The sequence below is a fragment of the Macrosteles quadrilineatus genome, unplaced genomic scaffold (genome assembly GCF_028750875.1).
Source record: "Macrosteles quadrilineatus isolate MER2022 unplaced genomic scaffold, UCM_ALF_1.0 Scaffold_4__1_contigs__length_99947679, whole genome shotgun sequence".
Classification (NCBI taxonomy): Eukaryota; Metazoa; Arthropoda; class Insecta; order Hemiptera; family Cicadellidae; genus Macrosteles; species Macrosteles quadrilineatus.
In genome coordinates, this window is record NW_026542597.1 from 87,592,430 (window position 1) to 87,605,471 (window position 13,042).

Genomic DNA, 13,042 nt, shown 5'->3' on the forward strand with positions numbered 1-13,042 from the left:
CTGGTACCATATTACTAGATATGTACCCATTCTACGGACGTGGATCTTGTAGTCAGTTAAAACCTTTGTATATTCAGAACAGCAGTTGGTTTGCATATTATTAAGTGTGCATTTTTCCAGATATGCTGGCAAAACTAACTAACTATCTACATATGAACCCTTGCAAATACAATATCTGACTGTTTCAAGCCAAAAACATATGCTGTGCACAAAGATAGCTTTATAGATGAATAAGGCATAGCCCAAAGCATAGACAAAAAGAATTAAATATAGACCGTCAGCTGTGCTGCGGTTACCGTAGGTTCTGGCGCACACCGCTTGGAGCACCACGGTAGTTACGGCGTACGCGCTACGTAAACTACAGCGGTGTGCGCCGGAACCTATGGTAACCATGGCAACCGCAGCACGGCTGACAGTATATATTTCATTCTTTTTGTCTATGCCCAAAGGTAGGCCTATAATTGAAAGCTACTTTCCACACTGGTTAAAAAGGTAGTTACTACATCAACTATTGCACACTTTATTCCGGTTGAAATTTTCATTAACAAAGGTGCTATCAGTTCGCAATCGTTGGCGTCAGCTTAAATACCGGTTTTTGACTCCTCAGTCTCCAAGCACAGATAGCCGAGAAGGCTAGGGCGTGTGTCACTTGGCCAGTGGCATTCATTTGCTTACATTTTGTTTTATTTGCCTATTTTGTTTTACATTTAGTCTAATATGTTAGATGTTAGTTTAACATAGCTTATTTTACAATTTTACACTAACGTTATAATTTAATATGAGGTTATTTTTATTTTATGTTAGTTTAACATTTATTTTCAGTTAAAACGGTTGTTAGGCCAATAAAACATATAAGTTAGGTAACTTAAGTTTAATATGGATTTCTTCTTATCTAACATTCTTATATTTTTCTGTTAACTTAAATGTTTCAAATCAAAATGTTTAAACTTAAATATCAATGTTAAGTTAGGCCTAAATAAACTTAAAAAAAAAGAATAATTGTTTTATTGTTTTCCGTTGTTGGAATGTCGTTTAACTTAGGTACTTGCGACGTCACTAGCATTTCCCCCCTTCTTTTACATTATTTTTCTCATCGATGTTTTAAAAACATTGATGTTAAGGACTCGATGTTCTTGTGCCATCGATTTCCTTTTTAATCGATGTTTTGAGAAATTTTGCCATCACTACCTACAAAGTTTACTTACACCCTAGTAGGAGGCTACAACTTAATGTTCTAACTTAACCCTCCGAGCGTCACTTACTTGTCGATTTTTCGACACACGAACATCGTTTACGGCGAAGGCTCTATGACTGACTGAATCGGATTGAACTGGATCGAGTTAGGTATCGTTCTTTTTGTTAGATTCTAAGCTTTCTCCAGAGGTCTGTTTCTAAGCGCTATTCATTTTAGTTCCGAAAATATTGTAGCAGACAGCTGACGTGCGTATTTGTAAACAGCTTTGTTAACCTCGGACCGATGACTGATGTGTTTTATTACGTTTATCATTGTTTTAGTGTTAAAAATCAAAAGTAGTGATATACGTGGGTGCATTATAAGAAGATTTAAGTGATTTTGAAGGGCTGGTTGATGATCCTGAAGAAGTAGGTAGTGATATTGATGTAAATTATCAGCCAGATTCCTAGCTATGGTTAGGCTATGCATTCTTAGCTAAACGCTACATATGTACTGAAATCTGTTTTTTGCCCATAACTTATTTATTTGCAAATCTACTTCCTTATATTATTATATATTTGTAATCCTCATAAAATTTAGAACAAAGTGGCTATTTTCTAATATTTATAGGCCTATAATTTATACAATTTCATTGAGCGCGAACTTATTTTTTTTTCAATTTTTTTAAAATAATGTTTATTTTTACCTAACAAATTTTTTTGAAACAAATATTCCTTATGTTTTATGTATGATATCAACCCTAGGAGTGGCAAGACCGATTTTCAGTATAGGCTTTGTGGAGTGGCACGCTCATTTTGGTGAATTTGTAAGGGAGTTCTTCAAAAATCTGTATAAAATTAGTAGGTATGTAGAGATAAACTATTGAACCATATATTCATTTTGTTCGTAATAGTCAGTAGAATTCAAAAATGGTAATACAAAGCAATTTTAGAAGGGTATATATTTAGAAAAAAAGTAAAAAAAAGAAAATTTATAAATGTTTCTAATTTTATTTCAAAAGCAAACACATTTCACATGTAACGTAAATTTGAATTGCACAATTCAAAATAAGCATTTTGTTCAGAATTTATTCCTCTACATAGACAAATCATAATGTACACAAAATAATTATTTGTATAGATTTACTAGCAATAATACGGAAAAATTGGAAAACGTCAATTTCTTCAACTACACGTTGATGGATCCACAAATGCCCTCTACTAATAAATCAATATGATAAAACCATTCTTTTTTTGAAGCCAATAATATCATTCTATATAAGAATAACTAAATAAGATAAGTAGGCTAATAGAATATTTGGTTTTCACAAAAGCAAAAATGTAAACAAAACAACTGATCAGCTGTTATAGCTCACAAAACTTCACTAACTTTTTATCCTATTTTGGATCACACATGTATAAATATCCCTCCAAGTGTCCATAGTTTAGGCCTTAATGTCCACCTACTTTTGGCGCATTTGTAAGGTTTTATTAAAACCGATCTGAGAAGCTTAAAACAATGTTAATTCTACTGTTCTATATACCATTTTGTTTGGAAAATTATGGGCTTCAATATCATACATAAAACCTAAGGAATATTTGTTTCAAAAAAATTTTTTTAGGTAAAAATAAAAATTATTTTGGAAAAATTGAAAAAAAAAAAATAAGTTCGCGCTCAATGAAATTGTATAAATTATAGGCCTATAAATATTTTAAAATAGCCACTTTGTTCTAAATTTTATGAGGATTACAAATATATAATAATATAAGGAAGTAGATTTGCAAATAAATAAGTTATGCGATATAATAAGTATAAATAGATATAAATAGTATATAGATGGGTGGGTAAGGAAACAGACTACCCGAAAAAAAGGAACAACTAAAGGAAAAGTTGACATTTACTACTATTCTCCTAAGGGAAAAATATTCAGATCTAAATGTCAACTCAAAAAATACATAGATGAAAATAAGCTCAAATTAAATATTGATGACTTTGATTTCAAATCAGTTATAAAATCACCCACTAAATGCAACACTTTGGAAACTCCAAATAACATCACTCACAATGAAAGTGCTATCTCTGCAGACATATTAGATGTTATATCCAGTACACCTGAGACTAGCTTATGTCAAAATCAAGCTAATGATAAGTCAGTGTTAATATTACACTCGGGGCTTGAAGAGGTTTTCTCTAATGAATTCTCAATTGATTTGGAGGATAAATTACATCAGTTAAGTAATTTTTTAAATAAAGCCAACGAGGACATGCTTCAATTGAAATTTGAAAAGGAAAAAGTTGAATCATCACTTCAAGTATTAGAATTTGAGGCAGAGGAAACAGTTCAAAATCTACAACTGAAACTAAACAATTTATCAGAAGAAAATTATACTTTAAAAGGGTTACTGAGTGATAAAAACAAAGAAATTATGTATTTGAAAGAAAACGCATCAGTTGCCAATGTAAATGTACTGATAGAAAAAACTCCCTCAGGAGGGACTAACAATAAAAAAGATGTAGTTGAAAGTGAAGAACTACATACACTCAATAAGAGATTAAAATTGCTTCAAACTCAAGTCGACAGCTTAAAAAGACAGAACTTACATCTAATGGAAACCATTCAACCATACCCGTTACCTGACCCTGAACTAATAAGAGAGAATGCAGCATTGAAGAAGAAAATTGCATATATGGAAAGTAAATTTACAGAAGAATCTAACTCTCATAAAGAAATAATAAGACTACTTCAAAGTGATTCTGAAAATTCAAGTCTGCAAAATGAAAAACTAAAAAATGAAATACAGCTTCTGAAAGATGAAAAACTTACAGAAATTACTGATGACAGCTTTGTAGTGCCTAAACATTTTGCTAAATTTGTAGACAGATCACAAGTTGTCACTGACTCAATCAACCTATCTAACAGATATGAATTATTGTCATCTAAAGAAACACCTGTTTTAAAGGAGTTGCCAGTAGATTCAGTTACATCTGAGAGAATGCCTGTTCACACACCTCAACATTTAGTGAAATTTAATGAAATTGGACTTACTAAGACTACTAAAAACTACAAGCTTGGACTTCAAAGTTCAAAGAAAAATGATTTACTGTTGATTTCCGATAGTCATGGTAGGGATTTGTACAGAAACCTCATTGAAATATGGCCTACTACAAATGTAAATATTTCTGTCATCTACAAGCCAAACGCTCAGCTAAATGGAGTGGTAAACAGCCTTGACAAACTTACTAAAACGTTTACTAAATCCGACACAGTTATTGTCATTGGAGGTTGCAACGATATTGTAGGTGGTGACAATAAACTAACTGCTAAGTATCAGGAGATTATTGAGAAGACCGCTCACACAAATTTAATTATTGCAGGCTTGCCCTACAGGCATGATGTTCCTGGTTTAAATAACCAAGTAGCCTTAATAAACATGGAACTTGAAAAAATCATTAGCCAAAGTGATCATGCTAAATTTCTCCCCATCAACTTACTACCAAGACAAATGTACACAAAGCATGGATTGCACTTCAACCGTTCTGGGAAAAAAGAAATTTCAAAAATGATTAAGCTCTGTATTTATGGAAACAACCTAAATCGCCTGAAAAATAGCTCAAACAATCAGGCTGATAAGGTGCCGGTATTCTGTGAGGAGTCTTTTTTTGATATCACCAAAAAGGCAAAGGGGATACAAGTGGTGGAGGCAGATATGTATAAGGTAATTGAGGGGCTAAGGAACGATAATTCTGTAGCCTTCGCCCATACCATCTCCGGCGACTTCCATCACCCAAGAAGAATGACTGCGGGTGTGGCCGTGGCTTTTAGGAAACACTTTGGGAAGCCTGATTTAAAAGATTGCATAACAAACTTTTTGACATGCCAAAGGACCAATCCTAAACAAGCAACGGTATATAGCCTTATAACCAAAGAACACTTCAACGGCAAACCCACACTGGATACTTATAACTCTGCTTTCAAAGATCTTACAGATAACATTAAGATCAAGAGCTTCAGAGTGCTAATCTGCTCCCCAATGGGGTGTGTCCGAGATCTTGTGCAGATTGAGCATTTTGCCATGAAGATAAGCGAGTTTCATGATATCACCGGTGTACCGGTCATAGTTGTCACCAACATGCAACCAGGAGCTCAGCGTGTTCTCCATCATGGACTCTCCCATCCCCAATTCACCCTCAAACTTCGACAAGAATTACAAAAAGTATCACAATCAAGAGAAGTGATTTCACAACATCAATTTCAACTTCAGCTACAATCACCACCTAGTAGCTCTCAACAGCAGTCATCACCGGATCAGCATCCCTCAACACAACAACATCCCTCAACACAACAACATCCCTCAACACAACAACATCCCTCTGCAATAGAAGTTCCTGATGTTGGCTCCACAGGCTCCCGAACGGTTCCTGGTCATCTCAACTACAATGAGGTGTTGAAGAGTAAACCATCAGTGTCAAGTGCCAAAAAGCAGAGTAAATGTGTTGTGTCAAGTGGTGAGAGCAATCAGGTGATAGATGTAGATTCCTCCTTAGATAATAGCTTACATTTGTCTTTAAACTAAGATATCCTGACAAAGACCAAATGCCTGCTAAACTAGTTCTAGACAAATTTTATAATCTCAACAGTGTAAAAGCTCAGAGTAATATTAGCTCAGATTCATTAAAAAACAGCGATACTTACAGTAAATTTAATTTAGTAATGCACTACAATTGTCAAGGGTTAAATTCTACTAAAATATCAGAGCTCAATTTATTTTTATCACAGTCCAAATTAAATATTAAAGTCATGTCATTAAATGAACTTTGGTTGGATAATGATTCTATTTCTTTACTCAATACAATAGATAATTTTAGAATTGCTGACTCTTATGTAAGAAATAGTAGCCTAAGGGGTGGTTCATGTATATTAGTTGATAATAATTGTAAATACTTAACTGTACAGGAGTTTTCTTATTTAAATGAAGATTTTATTTTTGAATGTTCTGCTATCGAACTTGTAGATTTCAATTCAGTATTTTTTTCCATTTATACAGTGCCAAATTATAATTCAAGTAAATTGTTTTTGGACAAACTTGAAAAGCTGCTTGTTAGTTTACAAAAAAAAGCCAAAAGGAAAAATGTTTTTATAACAGGGGATTTTAATATAAACATTTTAAAGGATGATGCAATCACAAGTAGGTTTAAGGAAATTGTTGAATGTAATGGTTTCTGTTTGCAGTTTAATGAGCCAACTAGAATAACTGCCAATTCATTTACTTGTATAGATAACATGATTACAAAAAAAATTTATAAAGTAGACCATAAACTGAATACTGATTTAGGTTTATCTGACCATAACGCCATATTCCTGAGCCTCCCTGGGCAATATAAGAATATTTTGACTACTGGTAATAATAATAATACAAGTTCCTATACCAAAAGAATAATTTCAAATAGAAAAATTGATGAATTTTGTACATATCTAAACCAAAATATTAATTTTACATTTGATCCAGTCCTGAACCCAAATGAAAACTTTAGCAACTTTTTAAGTGATTTTCTTTTGACTTTTAATTCTATATTTCCTCCAAAGTTTCTTAAAAATAATAGTAATAATTCTAAAACCAAGTCTTTCTCTGTAAACTGGATTACTCAAGGTATAAAAATTTCAAGTAAAACAAAACGACAATTGCACATGCAAGCCAAGCTCAGTAATGACCAACAGTTTATTACATATGTTAAGCATTATAAAAACATATTTAACAAAGTTGTAAAAAAAGCAAAATTACTAGCGAATAGCAATTTTATAAAAACATCAGAAAACAAAACTAAGGCAGCTTGGCAAATTGTAAATCAAGAGCTTGGCAATACAAACCAAAAACCAAAAGAAAGAATAGTTTTGAAAGATACAAATGGTTATGAGCTTGGTAATCCTAGAAGTATTGCTAAAGTTTTTAACAATTTTTTTTCGAATACAGTAAGTAACTTAAATGTTCAAAAGGCTACTGTCAATGGAGTCCATGCTTCAGTGAAACATATCTGTAATGATAATGGGATATCATTGTGCAGCCTCAGGCTAACTAATGTGGAGGAAATCAAAAAGATTGTTCTGTCACTAAAAAACAAATCATCCGTTGGCTGGGATGAGATCCCAATTAAATTGATAAAAGCCACTGTTAATATCATTGCTGAACCTTTATCTCAAATTATTAACCAGTGTTTAATACATGGAATTTTTCCGGATAAACTAAAACTTTCCCAAATCTCACCAATATTTAAAAAGGGCCTAAAATCGGATATTAACAATTACCGTCCAATTTCTGTATTGAGTAATTTTTCTAAAATATTTGAGAAGGTCATAAATTTGAGATTGGTTAGTTATTTTGAAAGCAATCATCTATTTTATAACAAACAATTTGGATTCAGGAAAAATTTAAGCACAGGTTCTGCACTAACACAGTTTATAAATGAGGTTACCCAGGCTTTGGACGGGTCTCAGGCTACAGCTGGTGTTTTCTGTGACCTGTCCAAAGCTTTTGACTGTGTTGATCACTCAGTCCTTCAGCTCAAGCTGAGTGATTATGGTATTAGGGGAAGTTGTCACTCTCTATTGAGTTCTTACCTTTCTAATAGAAAACAAAGAACTGTAATAACACTGGATAAGATCAAGTACTATTCGCCATGGGAAAACCTATCGGCAGGTGTGCCCCAAGGTTCAATCTTAGGTCCTCTATTCTTTCTAATTTACGTTAATGACCTCCCTAAAGCTATTGATCAGGAACTAATTCTTTTTGCAGATGATACAACAGCCTTGATAAAAAATAATAGTACTTCTGAAATGCTATCTTCTCTTGAAAATGTGGTTCATGACATGGAAGGTTGGTTCTTGAACAATGGATTAAAACTTAATCTTGAAAAAACGCAAACAATAAAATTTTCTGTCAGAAACAATGGTAATAAAATTGAATCCCTTAAATTGGCAACGTCTCATAAATTTCTAGGTGTTTACATAGACGAATCACTTAAATGGGATGTACATCTGAATCAATTGAAAAGTAAACTTAGATCCATGTCAATTGTATTTCTGCACTTAAGGGACTGTGTTCCTAAAGAAACTCTGAAAATGGTTTATCATGCTTATGTAGAATCAGTATTGAGGTATGGTATAATCTTATGGGGTCAGGCTACCGGAGTCAAATCAATATTCAGGCTACAAAAACGCATTATCCGTATTATGACCAGCTCTCATCCACGTAGTTCATGCAAAAACCTTTTTCGAAATTTAAAAATCCACACCCTAACAGGACTGTACATCTTGGAATCACTAAACTACATTCATTCAGCTAAAAACGACCTCCCAGAATCAATTCAAATCAACCATAGATATAATACTCGAAATGAAAACATTTTTAGATTTCCAAGGCACCATTTGACCCTTTATGAAAAAAGTCCACTATATGCTGGGCTGAGGCTGTACAATGTGCTGCCTGCAAACTATAAATTGCTAAATGAAAATAATTTTAAAGATAAAATAGGTGAACTCTTAATTGACAGAGCCTTTTATTTAATTGCAGATTTTCACAATGCCCCTTTAGTTTAGAATAGTTTTATCATTCAATTTTGTTAATTATATTATCATCTTGATTACTATTTTATTTTTTATATTCTGACAATTCAAACTCTGACAATGCACCTATTCTGTATGTAACACATGTAAAGAATGTTATGTGCAAATAAAATATGTCTATGTCTATGTCTATGTCTATGTCTATGGGCAAAAAACAGATTTCAGTACATAGCGTTTAGCTAAGAATGCATATTAGAATTCATTCCTACTACTGGAACGTCAGTTATTAATAATAATATAATGTTACCTTCTAACGTTCCAAAATAGTGTAGTGTTTTCCAAAACGCGTCGTATGACTACACCATTTTGGAACGTTAGAAGGTAACATTATATTATTATTAAGAATGCATAGCCTAACCATAGCTAGGAATCTGGCTGATAATTTACATCAATATCACTACCTACTTCTTCAGGATCATCAACCAGCCCTTCAAAATCACTTAAATCTTCTTATAATGCACCACGTATATCACTACTTTTGATTTTTAACACTAAAACAATGATAAACGTAATAAAACACATCAGTCATCGGTCCAAGGGTAACCTAGCTATTTACAAATACGCACGTCAGCTGTCTGCTACAATTACGATCGGCTCGGAGAACATACAGCGCTGAGACAGACCTCTGGAGAAAGCTTAGAATATAACGAAAAGAACGATACCTAACTCGATTCAGTTCAATCCGATTCAGTCAGTCATAGAGCCTTCGCCGTAAACGATGTTCGCGCGTCGAAAAATCGACGTGTGACACTACACAAAGTGTGTAGCGCGTCGATTTTTCGACGATGGACGCTCGGAGGGATATTTATGCAAAATAATGCATAAATATTTCGCCTATTTTGTATTATTATTTTGTAATAAACTAAAACGAACATTACACTGTAAAATTAGGGATAAAACCCACACTTCGTCTTTGTTATCGGACAAAAACTCACGACGACGCCGCCATTTTAGGTTAGACGATGACAAGTGTTCTGTTCCTTTTTAGCTTTGAAAAATCAAAAGCTTCTATTTGTGTGACCAGCCTAATGACATTGAATTCTACTGTCCTTCGTCTACAAGAGCGTATATAAAACAACGTTTTTGTACTTTTCACATGGTATATATATGCAATTTAGAAATCTACATTTTATGTCGATTGGCCACATGGACAATACGTAAAAATAGGCTTTTTACAAAAATTGTTCATCAGCTGTTGGAATGTATTATGACGTTATACTTTATACAGAATAAAAGATTACTTCATGCTTGTTGCAGTGGTACCACTTGCTTTTGTCTGAGACAAAAATTACGTCTGCTATTTATTTTTGAAATGACTCATCTTTTACAATTGCGCAACAAAACATGGCGCTCGCGAGTTTGCGCGTATTTTTCGTTTAAATGTAACTCATTATAAGATCGACATATTTATGTTATAAGGTTCATTCTTATAATAAAATGAAACTTCGGAATCTTATCTTTCCATTGGTAAAAGAGTTATGTCATTTCACCGACTTTAAATGTGCTTAACATGCAACTGAAAAAAACATTACATAAATCGACATATTCTGTCGCCCGCCACTCCAGCGGCACATTTTGAAATCGACATTTTCTGTCGATCTGCCACTCCTAGGGTTAAAGCCCATGATTTTCCAAACAAAATGGTATATAGAACAGTAGAATTAACATTGTTTTAAGCTTCTCAGATCCGTTTTAATAAAACCTTGCAAATGCGCCAAAAATAGGCGGACATTAAGGCCTAAACTATGGACACTCGGAGGGTTAACTATGCTAGCAAGTTATCTTAGGCCTATATGGGCTGGTCCCATAAAGTTTGATTAGGCCTACACATCACAGTAACAATAGACCCTAGTCCTGTAAACGGCTGCACTTTACTTTAAATTTACGTCCTACACTCATTCGAATGAAAATATTGATTATTCGATTGTTTCATTCGATATAGCCTAAGTTATCATTTGGTTAGTTAGGTTAGGTTAACCTTAAGTATAACTAACTAGCCATACGATATATCGAATGAAACAATCGATTAATCAATATATCGATCGATATTTGCATTTCGCAATATCCTAAAGTAAGGACCAAAAGTAAGTTAATGTAACTTAAACATGTAGGGTAGCAAAGCAAAAATAACAATACAGCAAAAAGAATGTTGAAGTCTCAGCTGAATGCTACATTTAATATTAACAAGGAAGGAGTCAGGAGTGATGATTAGAGAAACACAGAGGATACGCGTCCGGTAACCAGACGTGGATTAGGCGTCCGGTAGTGACGTCACCGGGTTGTGGGGTCCCGGAACGCCATTACCACAACGATACGATTATCGGTCAGCGTTGTTCGTGGTGTAGTGGATAGAGTGCTCGGCTGATATCCTAGAGGTCCCTGGTTCGAAATCCATCGGTTTCTTAAACTTTTTGTCACAGATTTTGCTTTGAATGTAATTTCTTCTTAACTGTACATCTTTTGTTAGAATTTTTGGCATTTATAATTTTATGTTATGAAGAGATTTGAACCTTCATTTGATTTTTTAATTATCAGCAAGTTTGGTTGGTTAGGTTAGGTTATGACAGTAACTGCCGGACGCCTAATCCACGTCCGGTTACCGGACGCGTATCCTCTGCGTTAGAGAAAACTTACTCTGCTCTCCTCCTAGGCCTATTAACAAAGTTGGTCGGGTTTTTGCAAATCTGAAGTTCTAAGACTGAGACTATGGAGTATATTATGCACCTTGCACCTAATAGTAGTAGTATCAGAGGGTATCACCATCAGTAGGATTTATCTATGGTATTGGTAGATCACTCACCGAATCACTACTCAAATCACTATCATCACATCGAGATCGGGTAGTTAAGAAGATGCAGAATTAATCACAATCACAATCACAATCAGTGAGTGAATCAGAACCAGCAGAATCCAGACTTGTAAAATAATTGTGTTTGTGTAAACTCAAACTCTGTAAATTACGCCGTACAGATCAGCTGTTTTATCTTCTGTGTTGCTTTGCTATTGCTAGCCTCTCTCTAGTGAGAAGAAGAACCACGACAAGAACCATCTGAAATTGGTTATGTTTACTTTTTTCTGCTTGGTAGTAAAATTGGCTGACTATTATTGTCAATCAAAATATTTAATCATTGATTTTGACTAGTGATCTAGTGGTATTAGACTTGTATATTATTAAGATTAATTAATATCAAAAAAGTGTTAATTCTGTTTCATGGGGAGCGCGTCAAGGTGGCACTACGGGAAGTTCGGCATGGAGCCACTACGACAACCAGCCACCAAAAAGGAGAAGTTTGGGTTGGCACCACAGCCACCTTTAACTCCAGGCCGCGGCCTGGTAGAATTGGCGACGTTGTAAGTACTGTAATGTTGACTCCTTCCACCATGGTGTTGACTAGTCCCATAAGGTAACATGATAGACAGGTGACACCAGCCACGGCCTGGTAGAATTGATCCCCGGCCGCACGATTTTTATTTCAGCTGCAGTTTTTTAATACGGACAAAATGAGAGTTTAAAAATTAGAAATTAAAAAAAAATTATTGTAGGCCTAAAACTAAAAAATATACAGTTAATTTTTTAATTAAACTGTCATAACCTAACCTAACTAACCAAACTTGCTGATAATGACAAAATTGAATGAAGGTTTACTAATAGAAAAAATAATTCTGTTCATAAAATAAAACTATAAATGCCTCAAATTAAATTTTATATTTTTTAATTATAAAATTAAACTGTGATAACCTAACCAAACTAACCAAACTTGCTGATAATGAAAAAATTGAATGAAGGTTTACTAATCGAAAAAAAAGTTCTGTTCATAAAATAAAACTATAAATAGCTCAAATTCAATTTTATAAGGTTTTTATTATAAAATTTAACTGTTATAACCTAACAAAACTAACCAAACTTGCTGATAATGCAAAAATCTTAGACAAAAAGTTATTGCCCCCGATGGGTTTCGAACCTGGCACCATAAGTTTCGAAGCCCGGCATGCTATCCACTAGACCACCAAGGCCGATGGCTTCATTCCGTTTCATTGCGCTAATGGTGTTCCCTCAGCCAATAGAATGCTCTCATTTTGTTCTTATTAAAATAACTGCAGCTGAAATAAAAATTGTGCTCCCCGCCCCTGGAATTGGTAACGTTGCAAGTAGGGTTGTTATAGATATCCCAAGAACAAAACAACCTGCCCAGAAACGAAAAGATCACGTGGTTCGCGCAGGTACCTACCTGCACCTGTGGCGTACCATT

General features: G+C 34.1%; 1 protein-coding gene across 2 annotated transcripts in view; it reads right to left on the reverse strand.

Annotated features, from left to right (window-relative positions):
* The window catches only part of LOC128993656 (NFX1-type zinc finger-containing protein 1-like), a 45,514-nt gene extending 33,811 nt beyond the window's left edge, over positions 1 to 11,703 (reverse strand). Inside the window, exon 1 of one of the 2 annotated variants that reach the window (XM_054417717.1) lies at positions 11,593 to 11,703. The gene's annotated coding sequence lies outside the window, so the exon portion shown is untranslated. The other variant, XM_054417718.1, reaches the window with a different exon arrangement.
* Positions 11,704 to 13,042: the final 1,339 nt, after the last annotated feature.